We start from the raw sequence: 22,779 nt of genomic DNA, 5'->3' as shown, positions 1-22,779 counted from the left end.
TTTTAAAGCATAATTCACATAAAATGAGCTGTACACATTTAGAGTGTAAACTTTGTTCATTTTTGACCTATGTATGCACCTGTGAAACTTTTGCCACAATCAAGATAATGAAGCTAGCTATCATGCCCCAAAGTTTCCTTATGCCTCTTTGTAATCTTGCTCTTCCATCACTTTCTCCAGTAACCCTGACTCCATGCAACCACTGATATGCTTTCTGTTACTATATATTATTTCTCAATTCAACAGTTTTATATAAATGGAATAACACCCTTTGTTAGTTAGAAGTGATGCTGAGGCAGGTCGGGGGGTTGGGGGGAGTACTAGGGAAGGATCTAGGCTGATTAGGCTATGGGAGGTAGTGGTTGGGGTGATCAGCATATCAATTTTGTATAATCTGGTAGGAAAGTAGTTCACCATTTTAATAACTATACCATAGCTGTTCTAGTACCTATCCATAAATATGTCAGTATACAAAGCACAGGAAATGCTTTGAAATTACAGGTTTACCTTTGCATGTTCAAATTTGTAGGTGGGGCTTCCTCACCCAACCATCTATTCACCAAAGGTAGGCAAAGTAAGTTTGTTTTTTGGGGGCGTGTGTGTCCAGAGTCAACTTATCTAAGGAGCACTGCCTTCTTCCTGCCCTAATTGTATGGGTCACATGAGTAATCAGTTACAGTGCCTTTTAAAAATGACAGCAATTAAAAAATAAAAGCTATGCAATGATGCATCAAGTCTATCATTTGATATCTTCTCCTTTATCAAGAAGTCCTTTAATCTTTAGAACACCACCTAGTGGTTTAATTTGAATTATAATTCCTATGTATAGTTTCTTTATTTAGGATAAAATAAGAAAAACTATGAAAGTAAAGCTATTTTATCCCATTTTTATTTTCTCATTTAGAAGTACATTAGCTTATCTGAACTAACGTGTTACTCACAAAGTTTATTTTTTAGCAAGTTCCTGGGATTTAAAAAAATATTGCCTCGTTGACTTTAACTTTTCATCATCCAGCATTTTCTAGGAGTAGGAAATGAACTTTTTATAATTAAAGAGGAAATTCTTAGGTATTGGTATGAAATATTTCTTAAATATTCTGGTCTCCAGATACTGCCTTAATAGATGCTTAAAATGACAGCTGTTGACTATCTGAAGACATTGAATGCTTACCCAAGAATATAATTTATTTGAACCTATGGATTTAAACGCATCAATTTGAGTAATTCTTCAGTCTATCTGTCCTACATATTTAAGTTTCAGATCTTGGTGCATTTTGATATCACTAACTCAGACAATGTATAATCTTATTTCAATGTAATCTGTTTTACCTCTTAATTTTTCTCTTAGCCACTAAAGTTCTATATTCATGCAAAAATTGTAAGTTCCCAGAATTTTTCTAATTTCAGAAGAGAGAGGACTTTGTGATCTCTGGCAACAAATCTAGAGAGTGTTGTTGCTTTTATAATCATCAAAAGCTCTTATTTACTGGAAAATGATGATTTCTGTTCCTTAATGATGTGAAAAGGTGCAGCCTTAAAGTGAAAGTTCATTTTACCAGTTTTTGATCATTCCTTACTTAGAGTATGGTATATGCCTTCTGGGCTCTAATATCAGAAGTAAGTGCTGTAAAATCAAAAATAATGGCTAAATTAATACATTTATTATGTTAAAATGTGTTTGTTTTGTACTGTGCTTGAAAGGGAAGTCTAACAACAGCATATTTAATTTTACAACTTCTATCAAATTGATGGTGTATGCCATTACTCCCTTTTGGGGTATGTATACACAGATCAGTATTTAGTATGCATTTAAAATAATATTCTATGATGAGAAGTTTGCCAAGGGGAAATATAACTTTAATAAACGAGCCAGCTTGCAGCTAATACTCGAGGTAAATAAAATCACAAGAGAATCTGGTTTTGTGGACAGTTTAACCTATACAGTCAGTCCGTAAGGGATACATTCATAACCTCAAACATGTGTTCAAGGTCACAATCACAAACTAAAAGTAGTGAGCACAAAACAATAGGACTTTCATAAACATAAGACAACTTCAAGTGAATGTCATCTTCCTTAAAATATTTGCTTCAGGAGGAACTCAGAATTGTGACACAGGTACCACTGAGCACATTTTGTGACTGGTCCCTGAGGTGCTGTCTTCTGAGCATTGCCTCGCCCTAATCTCCAGAGGTGATACAGTTTTATCCTTTGCAGGTGGGCTTATCTTTTGGCAAGAGCATGCTATTAATCAGGAGCAAGTTCCTAAGCTTGTAAACCTCTTGAGGACCTTCCTCTTATCTTCTGGTGGCCTTTACATTTTGGTATCCTTGGAGTGGTGCCTGGAAAAGCATGCCTCTCCCCACCCCACCCTTATCCTCCCACACGCACACACACAGGCTTGTGATGCTGTTAGCGGCATGTGAAGTATTGCATTGGATTGGCTTCATGAGGTGACCTGTAAGACTGCACAGTGAAGTGACGTGGCAGGAGAAAGACAGGTGCAGATAGCAGCTTCTTTTCTCGCCAGCTGGCGATTTAGGATCTTTCCACATTTTGAGTTGTATTTCCTTTATGAGCCTCAGCTTTTTCCATCTGGAACGTGGCGCTAGTAACACTCACCTCATGCAGCAGCTGCAAAGGATCACAGTAGGCAATGTGTGTAAAATGGTTTGTGTAGCGAATAATGGCACAGTGTAAGAGCTTCATCATTGGTAGTTAACTGTTGTTTGTTCTGATGATCGTTCACAAATAGGATTTATAAAATAGCCCTAGAGAAGATGCATTTTAAAAAATTGAGATCTAATTAATGCATAGCATTGTTTTAGTCTCAAGTGTACAACAAAATGATTCAATATTTCTATAGTTTGAGAAATATAACCACAATAAGTTTAGTTAACATTCCTTACCACATATAGTTAACAGTTTTTTCTTATGATGAGAACTTTTAAGAACTATTTTTCTTAGCAACTTTCAAATACACAATAGAGTGTTGTTAACTATTGTCATCATGCTGTACATTGCATCCTCAGGAACTATTTATCTTACAACTGGACATTTGTAACTTTTGACCACCCTCACCTATTTCACCCGTCCCCTTGCCCTGCCTCAGACAATCACCAGTCTGGTCTCTGTAACTGTGAGTTTTTTTTGTTTTTTTTTAAGATTCCACATATAAGTGAGGTCATACACTATTTATCTTTCATTGTCTAACATTTCATTTAGCATAATTCCCCCAAGGTCCGTCTATGTTATCACAACTGACAGAATTTCCTTCTTTTTTTTATTGCTGGATAACATCACACACACACCCCTGCATTTTCTTTAACCCATTCAAAAATGAGAGGCGACTCATTTTCATGTGTAGCTTTTGAAATTAGTTTTACTAAGTTGGAGTCATCCCTGTGCGGCCTTCTGGGTGCTCTTTAAAAGAGCACTGATTTAATTGATTATATTTTGGAATCCACTTGTTAAAAAATAAGCTTCATTTTCTTTTAGCAACAGCATCATGTTTTCCAGATGATTTATTTTAAGTCGTATATTGGTATAATTAAGAAATGTATATCTCCTGCTGAAGGAAGAATATTTAGAAAATTTTCTGAAAACTTCTCCCTACCCTAATATACTGTGGTAAACTGTGTAATTTATTGTGACTAATTCAAGTTTGTTGGCTAGACATTGATTTTTCCTCTGTTATCTGTTGTTTCTGGAAAGCCCTATTGTGTGCAAAGTATGACCATTGAAACGTTGCAATGCCCTTGATTAGTGATGGTTTTGACAGCCTTCTCTGACTCCTGGTCACCTCTCATGTCCTCAAGATGTTGCTTCTGATATGTGGGTGCAGTTCTGCGATTGTGAAGAGTAAATATTCTCATTGCTACTCTGAGTTTAGTCATCTAAATTTCGTAAACTTTTATATATGATAAAATGTTAGGCCAGGGAATTAGGATTGAAGGAAGAAAAGGTATGATAAGGTGGAGGAGAGGAGAGGAAACACTGAGCTTTTATTAACATTCATCAGTAAAACCCTATAAGTTCCTAGTGAGTAGTTATAGGGAAAATAGAATGTGGCTGACTCTGAAGAAGAGTTCTAGAGGTGAAGCTAAAACCCAGGAGCTTTCTCTAGAGGCAAATGTAAAGGAGGAGACATGGTCATATATCTTAGAGGCAGGGTGATGCAGTACAGCATGCCACCAAGACTCACTTGATAAATGACATGTATGCGCCAGACATACTCCCATAGGCTTAGCAAAGCCCTAATCTTTCTTTTTCCTGCCGTAGCCATTTCCTCCTCCTGGAGAAAGCATTTTGGAACACAAATGAGCAAGTGATAGATTTTTATGCAGGCTATCCCTCCTTCCATGTAAAAGTAAATCATTTGCAAGCCTCACGTGTTATTTCTCGTAACAAATGACTTGTGACAGTCTCACAGTGGAAGGCAGTATCATGGTTGACATCTGCTGGTGTGATGTTAGACATGTCTGTATTCAGAATGGTGAGACTGAGGATCCATTCTTCTTGCTAGCTGTGTGATGTTGAAAAGGATCCCGTAAGCTCTCCGGGTCATAGTTTGTACCTTTTAAAGTAGAGACAGTTATAATTTTCAGCCATTTTACAGAGTCATTGATAAAATACAGTATATGTGAAAGCACTTTATAAACTCTAAAGCAAAGACATCAAAACTAGTTAGCCCAAAGGGACAAATAAATCCGTGCAGAAATCCTGCATATCTTGTGTGTCTAAATTTGCCAGGTATTTGCTGACTCTTCAGCATGCTTCATACCATAAACATTGCCTAAGACGCATTCCTAAGTGTAATAACGAAATATATATATATATTTTTTGCAGTAACTCTGGGCGTATTTCCCCTTTCTTCCTTATTACGTTCTAAAAATAAGTCTTCCGTTTTTCAGTCTTTTTGCAATGTGACCATTAGAGCCAAGAAAGAGATATAGCACATATTGAATAGTTTTGAGAATAAAACCTTCTGGGTTAGGGGAAAGACTTGTATAGGAATAATGTATGAGGACTATGGGAGCATCATTTAGTCTTTACCTTGTAGAATTAACACATGCTCAGCAAACCAAACCAAACCAAACCAAACCAAGCCAAACTTCAGTGTGTAATGGAAAGGGCATTGAATATATTGGTATTTAGATATAGTGGCGGATACTGGACTGAACTGGCTACAATCTCTACTTTAGAACTGAAGGATCTATTGGGTCGGCAGCTAAGTAATTGCGGGTTTCACACATATATGCTTCAGTTGAATTTTTAGGTTTGCAGACGTAGTACAAATGTAAAACACATTTTGTTATTTGATAGTTGGCTATTCAGCTGTTAATCAGTAAAAAAAGTTTTTTGATCTGTTTTGTAGTTTTCGTTTGGCGTTCATTGAAAAATGGAAAATCAAAAGGAACATTTTCGTCATATTTTGCTTTTTTATTTCCGCAAAGGGAAAACGCATCGCAAGCTCATAAAAAGTTATGTGCTGTTTATGGTGATGAAGCCTTAAAAGAACGGCAGTGTCAAAATTGGTTTGCCAAATTTCGTTCTGGTGATTTTTCACTCAAAGATGAAAAACGCTCTGGTCGTCCAGTTGAAGTTGATGATGCCCTAATCAAAGCAATAATCAATTCAGACTGTCACAGTACAACACGTGAGATTGCAGAGAAGCTTCATGTATCACATACATGCATTGAAAATCACTTAAAACAACTTGGCTATGTTCAAAAACTCGATACATGGGTTCCTCACGAAATTAAAGAATCACAGTTAACGCAACGCATTAGCAGCTGCGATTTGCTAAAGAAACGTAATGAAAATGATCCATTTTTAAAACGACTGATAACTGGCAATGAAAAATGGGTTGTTTACAACAATATCAAGCGGAAAAGATCGTGGAGCAGGCCAGGTGAACCAACTCAAACAACATCAAAAGCTGATATTCATCAAAAGAAGGTTTTGTTATCAGTTTGGTGGGATTACAAAGGAATTGTCTACTTTGAACTCTTACCACCCAACCGAACGATCAATTCTGATGTCTACATTGAACAACTAATGAAATTAAACAATGCAGTTGAAGAAAAGCGGCCCGAATTGACAAATCGAAAAGGTGTTGTATTCCATCATGACAATGCAAGGCCACACACATCTTTGGTCACTCGGCAAAAATTAATGGAGCTTGGTTGGGATGTTTTGCCACATCCACCATATAGTCCTGACCTTGCACCATCTGATTACTTTTTGTTTCGATCTTTACAAAACTCCTTGAATGGTAAAAATTTCAATAATGATGATGATGTCAAATCGTACCTGATTCAGTTTTTTGCTAATAAAAACCAGAAGTTTTTTGAACGTGGGATTATGATGCTGCCTGAAAGATGGCAAAAGGTCATTGATCAAAATGGGCAATACATTACAGAATAAAGTTATTTAGTTCCATGAAAAAATTGTCTTTGATTTTCTTTTAAAAATCCGCAATTACTTAGTTGCCGACCCAATATATTCCCTTGGTTCCTGAAAGGGTTGTCTGCAGAGAGGTCTCCTCAGCCTTTTTTGAGAATTGCCTGCACTGAAGAGCACCACCTTGCCAGAGGGTGCCTGCTTCCCAGGACAGCTCATATTCAGCAACTGATAAATTCAGGAGTATAAAGGTCTGGTTCCCCGCTGGGGGCATGCACAGGGCCCTCTCAGCCCCAGAGCTCCCTATGGGCTCAGGGCCTAGTCATGAATGCATTGCAGTCCAACTTTTCCCACGGCTTCATCCTCCTCCTTCTTTGCCCCTACAGGTGTCATTCCTAAGAGTGACAAATACCCTGCTCAAAAATCTTGAATGAAGCATACAGCAGAGGTTCTGACCTCTCAGGTTGTTCTGAAGGTTCTCTAGGCAATTGAATTTAGTCTTTGATTGAACTTGTAAGAGTTTGGAAAAGAAACTTGGTGTCATACAGATTTGGTACCGTAGTTTCAGAGGTTCATGCTTAAGTTCAACCAAGAGGGTGGTAAAAATTAATTTGTATTTTATAGGATTCTCAACTTTCTTGTGAACTTGGTTTAGTAAAAAATTTTGTTTTTTTGGTCTGATTATGGGAGAAAAAGTACAAAAATAGTTTAAAAATTAACCCTAGGCCCTAAAAAACGAAGCAATAAAACAGGCTTAGGATATTGAGATTATAATTTCTTTGCATTTAATTCATTCAGCAATTAATTATTGAGGGCTTATTATGCTATAGGAGAGAGAGCAATATATAAGATATTTTTGCTGTCCTCTCATCCTGTGAGAAAATACATGTATTTATTACATAATTAAGGTTATTTGTGAGGGGCCAAGTGTAGACACCTATAGAAAATATACTATAATGGAGATATTAATGGGAATGAGTCATTGCTCAGTTATAGAAATTAAGAATTAATCTGTTGGCCCTGAGCTGGGGACTAACTTTGAAAGCAATACAGGTGATAAAACAAGAATTTTTTTTTGAGGAAGGAGACAATGGGCTTAGAGGATGATCAAGATTGCATAAAACTTCATAAACCTTACTCTGCTTGCTCCATATTCACCTGGGACTTACTAGTAAAGAGATTACCCCTGAACTCAAATAGATAGTGGGTGAACAAGATTTATAATTCAGGCCTTCTGTCTCCTGATCTGATTCTCTTTCCTGTTTACTTTGGTGACAGTAGTAGATTGAGTTATTTATACTACTTTCCCAATCCTTAGTAGATTTTTATATATCCATATTCTTGCTATCACTTCTTGATGGGTGGAGTGTATTTCCATGACCCTTGACTTTGGGCTTAGCTGTGTAACTTGCTCTGACCAATGGACTTCCTTGTAAAGTTGGGCTTGCCATCTTGAGTTTCTTACATTTCCATGAAATTACATACCTCCAGCCTAGGCTCCAGCAGGTGGTCCTACCACCCAGACATTCATCTGAAATGTCTTGTGATTAGTTGGCTATTTGGAGCTGTAATCTTTTTAATGACTTCTGAAATGTGTAATTATTGAGTCACCAGAGTGAATGTGATCCTTATAGGAGGCAGTGTATTCATTATAAGAAATCCTATATAATAAAGAGCTAATAGACCGGATGGTAGAACGACCTTCCGGAACAACCTTTTGGAACCACCAGTTGGCAAGGGACAGGGCTCTGGGGCCGTGAGGCAACTGGGGCTGCAAGAGCTGAACCCCTTGCACGAATTTTGTGCATTGGGCCTCTAGTTTCATAATAAAATGTTTAGTTTTGTTTAAATTACTGTGTCATCATTGCATTGGCAAATGAAAAATACTAGATTCAGATTGGTGGAAAACCAGAGACGGTTTGAGTAAATGAGTGAAATAATGTTTATTTCAAGGATGGAGGAGGAAGTCCCTGTAGTTGAATACTTAGCAGAGAGATCAGCTATAGTATCCATAAGTTATAAGCTTCCGGACACCACGCGCCTTATCAGAAGAGCACAGTTGCACATGATAACACCCGAGTTAGTGGGGTTATACCAGAACTGGGAGCTAAAGTGCCTGCCTCTGAGCCTCCCAGAGCTGGAGCCATCATGCATGAAAACTGCTCTGCGTATATGCTGGGTACCACCTCACAGAAGGAGGAGCACCCCAATCATCTTAGTGATTGAAAGTGTACAACTACAGATATTGGTTCAGTGCATTTAGAAAATACCAGTCATTTTTCTGTTTCTGCTAATTACCTCTGGAACTCATCGTCTGTTAAGGAGAATGATTTTTGGATGTGCCAGGTTACTTAAGTTCAGCTCAGGCTGGGAGAATGGTGCTTCTCGCAGGGATTGTTTGCTCTCAAAGCTCATGTACCATCCAGCCTCCTGGTGCGTCTCAAATTTAAATGGATTCTGCAATACTAGTACTATCAAGAATATCCATTGGAGGACACTAGAACACAACAAATAGATGAGAATGTAGGAACACATACGTAACTTAAAGTAAATCCTCGCAGAAAATCAGACAATTTACTCTCCAAAATTAAATCTAATTGCTTCCTGCCTATAAAAAAATATGACTGGTTATCAATATTTCCACTGGAAAACAAATTTCATCACTGTGCTCCTAGTCTTAGAAAGTTGTTAATTTCAGAAAGGTGATGGATGGCTTCCACAGGAGGTAAATGGGTAAGTTATTTTAATAACCTGAATGCTTATATAGGAATTTGCTTGGAAATTCTGCTTAATTGCCTAGTCTTAATCAAATCATCATTGACAGGGAAATAAAGTGCTTTGCAGGTTGCTAACTGGGTTTGTCTGACAGTTCCTTTGAAAACAGAGAGCTTTATGACTCATGGAAAACACCCCCAAACTCAGGGGTTCTCTTTACTGAGAAAGGCAGCTATTTCAGGCACATTAATTTAGGCAAAAGCCCCGATGACAGAAAATCCTTGATATCCACAGAGAAGGTTTGTACGCTTTGTCATAATATGTTTTCAAATGTTTGAACATTCTGTTGATAATTTTGTGATCAAATTAAAGTTATTTATAAGCTGTGAATATCATTTCAATGCTTGGGCCTTTAGTTCAGAATAAAAATGAGGCTTGTGTTTTAGATTTCTGAGATTTCCCTCAACATCAACTATAAATAATACATAATTTGCATAGGAAACAGTGATGCCTAGAGTTCAACAATTTATTAAGCATATTTGTGCTTAAAGACTGTCACCAAAATTATATATTTTTGTTGAAAAAAATAAGCTCTCAGAAATAAACTTATATTGGTAATGATGTCAACAGTAAGTATTTATTTCCACCTTATACACAGGAGGGCACTCTGGGCTCTATTTGAAAGGAAGAAGATGAAAAATTGTGGGATAGACTTCCTTCTGGAAGTCTCCCCTTGATTCAGAATACTTAATTGGGAGTGGGAATGACGGAGCAGCGAATGCTCCCAGAGTAGGATATTATCAATTTCAACTCACCTCACCTTTTGCAGCTGTGGTGGTCAGGCATATCATTGATGTTAGTGAACCAATAAAGGTGTTAAATCAGGCATATCAAAGCTTGCAGGCTGGAGTTAGTGAGATGCAAAAGTCACCGAAACCACCAAGAATCCATGTGGTGAGTTTAAAGCCCCCAAATGGGACTTCTAGTCTCTCGTGAAATACTTTCCATATCTTTGTATTGTTTGGGGCCAGAGCTCAGTCCTTCCTTCCTTCCTTCCTCCCTCCCTCCCTCCCTCCCCTCCCCTCCCCTCCCCTCCCCTCCCCTCCCCTCCCCTCCCCTCCCCTCCCCTCCCCTCCCCTCCCCTCCCCTCCCCTCCCCTCCCCTCCCCTCCCCTCCCCTCCCCTCCCCTCCCCTCCCCTCCCCTCCCCTCCCCTCCCCTCCCCTCCCCTCCCCTCCCCTCCCCTCCCCTCCCCTCCCCTCCCTCCCTCCCTCCCTCCCTCCCTCCCTCCCTCCCTCCCTCCCTCCCTCCCTCCCTCCCTCCCTCTCTTTCTTTCTTTCTTTCTTTCTTTCTTTCTTTCTTTCTTTCTTTCTTTCTTTCTTTCTTTCTTTCTTTCTTTCTTTCTTTCCTCTCTCTCTCTTTCTCTTTAAGAGTGCCTAATATCTGTTTTAAGCTGCTTCCATGTTTTGGGTGTGGAGGTGTAAATGACTAAATGATATACAGGCTCAACAAAAGTATTCTGCAAAATACATTTGCTTCAGAAGCATGGAATGATTAGTATATTCTTGGTGTTCATAATAATTTAGTAAATTTCACTGCTTAATATTAACTTGGTTTTTTTTTTTTTTTTTTTTTATGTCTGTGCCTCTTTTCTTACTATCTTCCTCCCTGTCTTAGCAAGATATCAATGAGACTTTCAAATTGGGTGATTTGATAACAACCTAATTAAGGTGTGGGCAGGAGTTAGGGAAACAAACAGTGCAGTACCTTGAAGCTAGCAGTTGGGGAGTCCATGTCCACTTCTGGGCAAGAAGGGCAGGGCGTGGTGCCTGGAACCTGAGCAGGCTGCTCTGAGGAGAGGCAGCCCCAGGAGCTCAGCCTCGGCTGGAGAAGTCAGGGTGTCCCGGCAAACTGGGAGAGTGGGAGCCAGAGGCAGAAATACCTGACTTTATCGTTGCCCTCTTCCAGGCTCCTGCCCATGTCCCCCGCCTGGCTAAAGCTATCTGGACGCAGATGCTGTAGGTCAAGGGAGCCTTTTGATGAAGTCTATGCGGGTTGCAGAGCCATGGAGAAGGGCAGGGCGTGGGGAGGACCAGAGGGGCAAACAGAAGACTCCTCATTCCCCTGTTCCCCTCCATCCCCCCATCCCCCTCTTCCCCAGGAGAGAAATCACTGCAGAGCCATATGCTGCTGATGGGATTGTGGCTTCTGAGACCCATCTCTCTACAGTCTGCCAGGTACTCATTCCTGCTCATTGTGGCCAGACATGTGACCAGAAATCTTAAATAAGCTTTCTGACATTCTCCCTCCTTACATTTACTAAAGAACAGCGAATTAAAATAAACAGAAAATGGCAGCTAATCTACCAAACCTTGCCCTTTATTTTAATGAAGCAGTCTTACCAGTGTTGTTCTCAAATCTTGACGCTGATGAATGTTCCCAAGTTTTTAGATGACAGTATTGCTGTTAAAAAAAGAAAAATATTTTAAAATATTAATAGGTGACAGGCATATTAAACAGAGGAATCTTCATTTCCTTTTCATGCTAGAAAAGGGGAAAGTTAAAAAAACAAGCAGATATTCAAGTAAATATATTTTCCTTACCATTTTTGAAGGATATTTGTAATTTATTTTGACTTATTTTTTTATATTTTATATTACAATCCTGTACATTTCCACTTTCTTGGCTTTATTTGTTTGAGAACCATCTATTTTCTTGTGCTTTTCAATGATGTGATGGTAATAATAATGCCAATGGTAAGTATTAGTACTGTATTAAGTGGTTACCATGTATTCTTTTTTTTTCTTTTAAAAATATTTTTATTTATTTCAGAGAGGAAAGAAGAGAGAGAGATATAGAAATGTCAATGATGAGAGAGAATCATTGATTGGCTGTCTCTTGCACGCCCCCCACTGGGGATAGAGCCTGCAACCCAGTCATGTGCCCTGGACCAGAATTGAATCCAGACCCCTGAGTCCAAGCCAACGCTCCATCCGCTGAGCCAAACTGGCTAGGGCAGTGGTCGGCGAACTGCTCCCATGGGCCACATGCAGCTCGCGAGCCGCGGTTTGCCCCTCTGTTGACTGAGTTTGCCAACCACTGACCTAGACTCTCAATTCCAATAATTACAGGCTGTTGTTCCTTGTGATTAAGTCCCTATCCCAATGGTCGGCAAACTCATTAGTCAACAGAGTGGCAAATGGCAGCTTGCGAGCCGCATGTGGCTTGCGAGCCACAGTTTGCCAACTAATGGACTGGGGTAACATGTATTCTTTAATTCTTATAATAGTGGTAAGAACACACCCAGTTATTATTAATATCATTTAAATACTGGGCAAATTAAAGCTTAGGGATAAACACAGTCTCCATAGTGGGGTGTTTTTTTTTTGTTGTTTTTTTTTCTTTCTTTGTGATAAAAACAGGTGACATGAGATCTAAGCCCTTAAGAAATGTCTAAGTGTACAGTAAACATTGTGTTCAGCACAATTAGATCTCAGAACCTTTTCAAGTTATACCCCTTGAACAGCAACTCCCTCTTCTGAGCCCGACAGCCACCATTCTACTTTCTGTTTCAACACTTTCAAATGAGGTTTCTTTGATTTTTAATCTGCTTTTCAAATCCTATATAATAAAATCCTAATATGCAAATGGTGGAACAATCGGTCTCTATGACGCTCAAACACAGGAGCTGCCCCCTGGTGGTCAGTGAGCTCACAAAGGGGGAGCACTGCTCAGCCAGAAGCTGGGCTCATGGCTGGTGAACATAGCGGTGGTGGCGGAAGCCTCTCCTGCCTCTGCTGCAGGTGGGTGGTAAGGAACCAGGGGTCCCAGACAGCAAGAGCCCTGGACTGCAAGAGGGATGCCTGACTGCCGGCTTAGGCCCAATCCCGCCCAACAGGCAGACATCCCCCAATGGGTCCTGGGCTGTGAGAGGGTGCAGGCTGGGCTGATGGGACTCCTAGTTTATAATAAGCCTCGTAGGCTCTAAAGTACATCCTAAAGTATTTAAATACTGTTCTAACATTTAATTGTAAACCATTCTCGGCATGAATCATATTAATCAGCTTTAAAAAAGTGAAATAGTTCGAGCATTTGGAAAATATGGCAAACACCCACATATTCACCATCTGGCTTTATCAAATCTTAACGTTTCACCATATTTTGCTCAGATCCCCCTCTCCCCCCCACCGCCCCTTTAACAGAATAGAAGATCCTAGATATCGTTGAAACCCTCAGTTCTCCTTGCTTCTTTCTCTTGAAATAAAAACTCTTTGAATTTAGTGTTTATGCGTCACATGTGTTTCAAAGCTTAACCGAAGCCAGCTTTCTGGGCATGTCCCCTGTGCAGTCGCATAAGGTCCTATTCAGAAGGGCCTGCGCTTGGTCTGAGGCTCTGCTGTGAATCCTTTTTGAACAAGGCAAGTGGCCCCTGTTTGCAGGACTTGAGATTCTTTTGGTGGTGGGTTACCACCACACAGATACATGGGCAGATGACAGGCAGAACTCTTTGTTACTTATAGCTGCAAATGAGAGCAGAATGCCACACAGGGCTACACGGAGGGTGGCCCCCAGGACAGAGTAACAGCAAGCTGGACCTATTTAAAGTAACGGCTATGAAAGGCAAGCCAGTGGGGTTAGCTAACTTTCCTGGGGTCCCTGAGGATTGGTTACTTTTAATAATTTCACAGGCTCCAGGGGGCAGGGGCTGTCCTCAGTTGGCTGGTACCTGGCCTCAGAGTGTTGGGTACTGATAAGGGAGGCAGTTGGCATGTGTACACAGTGGCTCTTGAGAGTGAGAGTCTGACAAGGGAAGTGGTTGGAGTGGGTGGTTTCGCAAACTGCTGGTGAAGGGAAATTGAGGTTTTCAGCATGACTTCAAAACTGGGTCTTGGTGCCTAGGGAAGATCATTTAAAATGTATCTCTTTTGAGTATTTTTTTTTTAAATTGAGTAATTCTCTGGGTTTTCAATCTGTAGAAGAATTATTTGTAATTGACCTATTTGTTCCCTGGGTGGGGCAAGTCTTATAAAACTGGCCTTTGAATCACTTCTAATTAACCAAAAGACTAATAAAAACATGCTTGTTAAAAAAAAACAAACAATGCCACACAACAAGGTCGGCAGCACTTGTGAAATATGTTACAGCTCCGCATTTTCGTTTTGTACTACAACTTACTGAGCCAGTCCTGACTTAAGCTATATATTTATCCATAAGCTTCCTATAATACTAGTTTGCATGTATTTAAAATTTCATGGAGCATTAGGTTGTTTCAATTTTTTTTTGGCTATTATAAATGATGCTGTAATAAAATTCTTGAAGATAGCTTTCTAGATACATGTGTTTCTTTAGAGATTACAACTATGAAGGCAGTTGCTTGGCACAGAGTATGCACATATTTAATATTTATGATCTGATGTCCCTGTAATCCTCACATTTATTTTAATCTTGGTCTTACAGTTAAATACATTTAATGTACACTATCCGTCATTGCGCTGTGGTTTTTCCCAGTCCTCTCTCAGTTGGCTGGAATTTGTTGCCTAGACATTTCCTCCTGAAGGGCTCATGAGAAAAATATTCCTGAGTTATACGATTGTGCAACACTGTTTTCTGTAGTCTCTATTCAAGGACTGTTTGGCTGGCTATAAAATCCTTTACTCCAACTCTTCCCATTGAGGATTTTACAGGGAATGCTCTACTCTCTTGGCTTTGAATGATGTGGAAAAATCTGATCCAGGAGATTTTTTCCCCTTGTAATTCTTCACTGATTTGCTGGACAAATGCAGTGATTTCCTTTAATTAAAAATGATTGAATTTATTGGGGTGACATTGGTTAATAAAATTATATAGGTTTCCAGTACCTATATATTTACAGTGTGCAATTCTAAAAAACATCATCTGTCTATTGTAATGTGTGTTCGTCACTCTAAGTCAAGTCTCCTTCCATCACCATTTATCTCCCCTTTACCTTCTTCTACCTCCCCCTACTCCCCTTTGCCTCTGGTAATCACCATATTATTGTACATCAGGTTTTTATTTTATTTTTTCTTAATCCCTTCACAGTTTTCACCCAACCCTTCCCTCTGACAGTCTACAGCCTGTTCTGTGTCTATGAGTCTTTCTATTTATTTATTTTGTTCATTAGATTCCACATATAAGTGAAATCATTTGGTATTTATCTTTGCCTTCATACACACACACACACACACACACACACACACACATACACACACATTAATATATATATATATATATATATATATATATATATATATATATATATGTATATATATCTGATGGAAAACATACAAGCTATCTCATTATTATAAGGAAACTTGACTTATATGCACAAATTTTTTTTAGATGATAAGCAGCCTGTGGAATCTAATGATAGCCAGGATAGAACTAATCTGTGTGTCACAGAAACATCCAGCATATATTTTTATAATAATATGATTTGACCTGAGAACATTCATCAGTCATTGGTACATACTTTCCTGGTAGTTATTTTTAAATTCTCACAGGCATTGACTGTTTTGACACAGATTTATTAACAAAGCCCCAAATAGTGGCATAAAAAGGTATCAAATATATCTTGGCCTTAAAAATCAATCATCCAACCTATGTAATACTTTCAACAATAAAGATTGAAAGAAAAAAAAATCAATCATCAAGTGTTTCTTTGATTAATACAAGTCCAGCTTTGGGTTAGGTGGCAGCAGCAGAGAGATGTGTTCTTGTTCTCAAGGAGTTGGTAGGCCAGCCTAGGGCTTCTCACGCAGGGTCACTACCCTTTGGGGGTTGTGAAATCCATTTAAGTAGATCACCAGCAGATTAAAATTAACTGAATAGAAAACACCACAGTGCGTTTTAGGTAATAACACCCAATAACACCCAATATCATTTTAAGTGACACACACACACACACACACACACACACACACCTATTTTGATTACTGCGTTTGCTGTCAAAAAAGTTTGAAAAACATCGACTTGTAGGTAGAAAACAATACAAGTCTATCAGGAAAAATTGGCCACTAAGAATCATATCTTAGTTTGCTAGAGCTGCCATTACAAAGTACCACAAGCAGAGTGGCTTAAGCAAACAATAGAACTTTATTGTCTCACAGTTTTGAAGTCCAGAAGTCCAGATCAAGGTGTTGGCAAGGTTGGTTCCTTTTCAGGGCTTCGAGGGAGAGTCTGTTCCATGCCCCCTGCCTAGCTTCTGTGAGTTGCTTGCAACCTGTGGTGTTCCTTGGCTTGCAGACACATTGCCTCAGTCTCCGCCTTCATGCTCACACAGTATTCTTCCTGTGCACATGCCTGTCTCTATGTCCTAACTTCCTCTTTTTATAAGGACACCAGTCATATTGGATTAAGGCCCACCTTCCTGACCTCATTTTAACTTGATTACCTCTATAAAGTTCTTATTTCCAAATACATTCACACTTTGAGGAAGCAGTGTATCTTTATGGGGTGATACAATTCAACCCATAATAATCATAATGCCAATAATTTAATATGTATATGCCTTATTAGTCTTTACAACCACTCTGAGAAGTAAATCTATGATGTCAGTTTTACAGAATAACAGAGGTTCAGAGAGAATCACTGCTATATTTTGGGTCTGTTTGACACCAAAGCCTGTCTTCTTTCCACTCTGCTTGTTGATTTCTGGGAGGCTTGAGCTGGCAGGGCGCTTAGAGGCCATCTGGTAATACCCCCTTTTCATTATAGTGGGCCAAGAGATTAAAAATGGTACAATTTATTACATTCTGTTGTCTTTTCCACATTTCTGAGAAGCAATAAAGTTAATCTATGGAGCATGACCATATTTTTACTTTGAGAAACTGGTATGGTCCACAAATATTCCTCTTCCCCATCACCCCCCCAAAGTTGGGAGAACTTGGGAACATTTGGGTCATATGTAGAGGTGGAAGCTAAAATACAGAGATGCTGGGTCTCTTGCCCATGGTCCTCCACCTTGTATAAGGGACTATTTATGTGCTGTGATAGGAACTCTAAGAGCAATATTAATGACAGAGAGAGAACAAAAAAGAAGAAAAAGAGGGAGCAGAAGAATGAAAATGAATCTAGACTGCCTATTTGCAAGCTTCAGCCAAAAGATAACATGAGCTAAGTGTATATTTGTCTCTTTTCCAAAGATAAATATGAAGTATATTTTTATTAAATTTTTATTACGGTGCATATATATTTCCTCTTTGATTGGTTTGAAGAGCAGAGCATTGGTAGTTCTTTGCAGAAAATATATCTGAAATCTGAGAAGTTTTGCTCTTTGTATGATAAACAAAAACTATTTTGATCATGAATCCTGTTTCTCATTGCCAATTAAAAAGGGAAATGAAGGAAGAAATATGCTCTGATAGCAAATCAGTGTGGTTGTAGGAAGGGGCTGGGATCTAGCTTTGTATTATCAGTTTGAACTTGGGCGAATTACTAACTTCCTTGAATTTTTTTTTTAATTTAGATATTTGAGATTATCACAATACAGTCTGTTGCAGAGAGATGTGGATTAGATTTAACAAGAAGACATACATAAAATTGGCTAGCATTGAGCTCAGAGCACAGCAGACTTAATTAGCACATGCATTTTGTTATTAATTCAGTCTGGCTTTCCACTTGATTGTTCAATTCTCAGTGACTGCCACTCATTCACTCAACAGATGTTTGCCGAGCTTCTGTTTTAGTCAGGGCACTACTTTTGGGAATCCATATTTAATGGGGACAGAGACAGGCAAGGTTCATATTCTCTCATCACATACATTTTAGTAGGGAAAACAGACAACAAGCAACTGGGCAAATAAAGAATAAAAGTTATCAGGTAATGGTGAGGGATTTGCAACAAATTACAATAAGACTTGATAAAAGTTCCTGGCAGCTTTTTAATTTGGGATGCTCAGAAAAGGCATTTTTTGAGGAGGAGACAGGTAAGCAAAAATTTGAGTGACAAGAAGGAGCTACCTATGTACAGACTAAGGGTGTAAGCAGTCTAGGCAGAGGAGAGAGTTAGCAAAAGGCATAGGGTGAGAGTGATCTGAGATGATTAGTGTGAAGAGCAGAAAATAGATAGTTGAGGAACAGAAGGAAAGCCAGTGGGGCTGGAGCATCAGAGGAGAGGAGAGGGATGTGGGGGTTGGACTAGGGAAGTGGTGGTAAAGATGGAAAGTAGTACATGGATTTATAGTGTATTTGGAGATTAACTGGGGATCGGGAAAAGTGGGAGTCAGATTTTTCATTTGAGCAACTGGGAGTAAGTTGGTGTCATTTGTTGAGAAGAGGAAATCCAGGGGAAGAGCAGGTTTTGAAGGAAAGTTAAGCATCATGCAATATTTGAGATGCTTAGTTGATATCCAAGCAGAACTTTTAGCAGGAAGTCCATATATCACATGATAGGATATAGGTGTAGATTTTGGAGTTATCAAAATATAGATGGTCTTTAAAGTCATAAAGGCAACCTCTTAGCCCAGAACAAAATCTTCTCAAAGCTGTGACCAGGTAGCCACCTTTGATATCCCATGTTCCCTCACTTCACGCCCATTATCTCATCAGGACTCTCAGCCACTGAAGACCTTAACTTAAACAGAAGGCAAATTCCAAGTGGTTCAGATTCTGTCTTTTTTCCTAACCGAATCTCTATTTCTATTTTTTTGCCTTGAAACAATATGAAACTTTCATGAAAATATTCAATTAGTCACTTGCTAGGTGGATGCAAATGTATATTATCTTACTTATCTTTCAGAACAGATTAATAAAAATAAAATTTATCTCCTCATCAAGAATTATGGTTAGTGCCAAGTTATCAATATTGACCTCACTGGAGAACTAAATTTAATTATCTGGTCACATATTTAGCTTTGATTTGCATACACCACTCCAAGCGATGCCAAGAGCAATGATATGTGTCAATTTAAGACAAATTAGAGCCATAAAGTCTAACCTGCTGCTACAGTTTTTTTCTATTTATGAGTTAGGTTCCATTTCACATGTTTTATGTCTAGTTTTATAGCAACACACTCATCACCAGCACCTCTGGGCACAAAACACCACTTAGGAAAACAACAGATTGGCAAAAATCGGGCTCCATGGCTAACCCCCATAGCCCTTTCTCAGGCACAAGATCCAGACAATAGATGAATCTCCCTCTGTGATCCCTAAGGGCCTATGCACTTGGATTCTTAATGAAAGTGTTTGATTCATGGGCCTTATAAACCTGAACTTGTTTGTGTTTCAAAATTAGGGTCCCTTGGAAACTTGTGTAATCTTAATAATCAATGTAAGTTGTATAAAATGAAATAAAAGTCAATTTGCTACTGTGTGTTAAATATAAGAGTAACCGAGAGTTAAATGGCACTTACCATATACCAGATGCTGTTCTGTTCTAAGCACTTTACATAAAGTAACTCATTTAATCTTTATAATATTACTGTGAAGTAGGCCATACCATAATCCCCCACTTTATAGATGAGGAGACTGAGGCACAGAGAAGTTGAGTGACTTGCAAGATCTTGCAGCAGGTGAGCTGGGTGCCCCAGGAAGTTGATTTTGGCATGGAGGTTTGCATTCAGAAAATGCATTCGGGAGTGCTCCCAGAATCAACACCCAGGAGGCAGAGAAGAAAGCAGGATTGGGCAGATGGGAAAGTGCAATTGGCTGTGATGCGGTCTCAAAGCAGCTTCTGTCAACCCCATAGGGAGTTGTGGAATAAAGATGGCCCTGCATAGTTTTCTAGAATTGGGATGAGGGACATGGACCTTTCCTCTATATCATGCAAGTTGTCCTTGCAAAGGGGTTGTGACCCTGGATGTAAGTCAGGTCCCTTTAGTAGAAGACTTCCTGGAGAGCAGTCGGCTGGTAACACTCCCAAGAACTGGGGGAATGAGCCATTCAGTTCTGAAGGGGCATCTGGATGTCATATCACAGAATCTGCTATATGAGTGGAGCTGGAATTCAAAGCTAGGATATATGGCCTCAGAGTTTAGTTTTTTAGCTATTAGATTGCATTGGAGAAGGCAAATCATATTGAGTACTATTAACACACTTGGTTGGGAAATACTTCTAGAAGATTAAAGTAGGATTGGACTGAATGATTCTTATGTGTCATATTTTCACTTAAATAACTGCTAAGACAGTAAATGGAACTATTAAGTATAAGTTTAGGTTGTTTAGGATATATGCAACTCTGGCTGTAATGGACTCTGGCTGAGTTCAAAAGCAACAATAATAGCAACAGCAGAAAGATAATGGGGGTGTCTCACAGAGCCAAAAGAAGACCTGACCAGTAAAGCCTTGGGAAGGGCAGGGTTGCAGCTGGACCTCAGGCAGCTGGAGCCAGGGACTTACTTGAATGCTAAAGTTCCTTCTTCTGCTTCTTACTTCAGCTTCTTACTCCACACAGGCTCATCCTATATAATAAAAGGCTAATATGCAATTTGACTGAACGATGGAACAACCGGTTGTAATGATGTACACTGATCACCAGGGGGCCAATGCTCAACACAGGAGCTCCTCGTCTCCCCCTCTCCCCCCACCCCTTACCCCTTCTCCCCCAGGCTCCTGGACTGCGAGAGGAGCTGGGCTGAGGGACCACCCCCTCCCAGTGCATGAATTTCATGCACAGGGCCTCTCATTTCATATAATGAGAAACCGGAAGTATCAGTGCAACAAGAGAGAGACTGCTTTCAAGTTTTTTTTTTTTGTTTTTTATTAGCTCGGTTTGCCTGGCCAGCTGCTCCTGGAGCCAGTTGTTGAGGTGACCTTCTGTAAAGAGAATAGTCCTCTGTTTTCTTATGCTGATGGGGAGAGACAGTTCCTAGGAGAGGGGTGCTAAATAGATAACCCCGATACCACAGAGATGTTCAGCGTAATGTGTATGAAACACCACTTTTAAGTAGACTCAGGGAAGCATAGAGCCCTGAACTGTACCAACTCTCCACAGATGACATGAATAAGGCAAAAGATCAGGCTTTCTCTGTGCTTTTATTGGTCTGTGATTTGTTGGGTGGCTGCTTCAATGACTGGCTCTGTCTACATATTAGAGGGCTATTGTGTAGAAGTCTGTGGTCCTCATTCTCTATCTTCTCCTCCATCAGACAAGAAGGAATAAATGTGTACAGTCTTTGGGGCTTAATGCAGTCAGAAGCCAGCACTGTAGGTGAGAGTTGTTAATGTACCAGGAGGGGCTATGAAGAGTCTTGGGAATCTCCATACCATAAAGTGCTATTCTGGTTTATTTAGAAAAAAATTTTAGAAAAAAAAAAAAAGGATAATAGTTTGTTCTACAAGGCAGGTGGCCACTTGATTAATAAATGATGTGATAAGGAATATAGAACATTGTTTGATTTTTTTTGCATGTGCTAGAAGCTTTATATACATATGAAATAATTTTCTTCATATCTGACCCAGTTTGATACAAGTCAGGATGAAAATGATACAAAGCTCAGTACCAACTGCTGTATTTTAACCATTTTCCCCAGCTTCTTTAATTTTATTTTCTTATGGTCATCAGTCTAAACTTAATGGATGCTTTTCTCACTATTGATGTGCTTCCTACTGAAGTTCTCTACGTCCCATTTAGCATTTTGATATGTCTGGCTACTCAGGTATCTCCTTCTGCTGAAATCTGAGCATCTATCTGATTGATGTCCTTAAGTTTGAAAACATTTCCATTTTTCACTCTCTGCTTTGTCTCTTCACAGCCGGGAGCTGAGACATAGCTGGTGGAATGGCGCAGCCATTAGCATAAGCCAGAGAGTTAAGGCCTAGGGCAGCTTACATGGCTTTTGTTTGCTTATTTATTTTTTGTCTTTAGTTTCAGCACCTACACAATCACAGAGTACATTTTAACATTCCCCAAAAGTGCTTCTGTCTGTCTATACTTCTATTTGCCCACCACTCTTTTCTTCTCTTCTCTTCCCAGTAAGTCACCATTCTTCTATAGACAATGCTGGCTCAATTTGATTCACCAGAGAACTTTCCCTTTCCCTTTTCCTTTTCCTACTTAACTGTTTTCCCAATTTAAAAAAAATTCTCACTTGAATATATATTCATTGACTTCTAGAGAGAGGAAGGGAGAAAAAGACTGAGAAACACCCATCAGCTGCCTCCCATAAGCGCTGAAACTGGGGATCCAACCCACAACCTAGGCATATGCCCTGATGGGGAATCAAACCCATATTCTTTTAGTGTATAGGATGATGTCCAACCAACTGAGCCACCCAGCCAAGGTTATCCTCATTTTTATAACAGAGGAAACAAGGTTTTAAAAAAGTGAGCAATTAGTAAGTGGCAGAACAAGGATTTAATGGCAAATACGTATACAAGTCCTCAGACTCGCATTATGAAAGTAACTTTCTCAAAATATTTGAGAAATACCTCTACATTTCTTAAAATCTACATTATTTAAATATTGGCGTACTCCAAAAAAGAGTAAGAAAATCAACTGTCAGGTTATCAGAAACAAGGATAGTTATCATCTTGATTTTTCTTTCTCTCACTCTTCATGGATTCTGTTAACAATCGCATGCCACACTGTTCCTCCCCACCCTCCACCCCCCGCCACCACCCTCTCCCATCACCCAACAGAGTTACAGACTGGCATCCTGATATTTTTTAAACTCCTGAAAGTCTTTTAGAATTATAAGCTCAT

At 39.4% G+C, this 22,779-nt stretch overlaps 1 long non-coding RNA gene across 3 annotated transcripts; it reads right to left on the bottom strand.

The window, feature by feature from the left end:
• Nucleotides 1-1,850: 1,850 nt before the first annotated feature.
• On the bottom strand, nucleotides 1,851-16,356 carry LOC311632029. 3 transcript variants are annotated; one of them, XR_014796696.1, is made up of 7 exons: nucleotides 16,242-16,356; nucleotides 11,519-11,579; nucleotides 10,884-11,027; nucleotides 9,939-10,022; nucleotides 8,702-8,900; nucleotides 4,390-4,574; nucleotides 1,851-2,632 (listed from the first exon to the last, which is right to left on the bottom strand). It is a non-coding gene; the product is annotated as an uncharacterized lncRNA (long non-coding RNA). The 3 variants fall into 3 exon arrangements; XR_014796697.1 differs by lacking the exon at nucleotides 1,851-2,632 and having other exon boundaries at nucleotides 3,878-4,574; nucleotides 9,934-10,022; XR_014796698.1 differs by lacking the exon at nucleotides 1,851-2,632 and having other exon boundaries at nucleotides 3,878-4,574.
• Nucleotides 16,357-22,779: the final 6,423 nt, after the last annotated feature.

The sequence above is a fragment of the Pipistrellus hanaki genome (assembly GCF_964339955.1).
Source record: "Pipistrellus hanaki genome assembly, chromosome: 13".
Lineage (NCBI taxonomy): Eukaryota > Metazoa > Chordata > Mammalia > Chiroptera > Vespertilionidae > Pipistrellus > Pipistrellus hanaki.
Note: the sequence above shows the minus strand (reverse complement) of the source record. Positions and strands in the feature narration are given on the sequence as shown.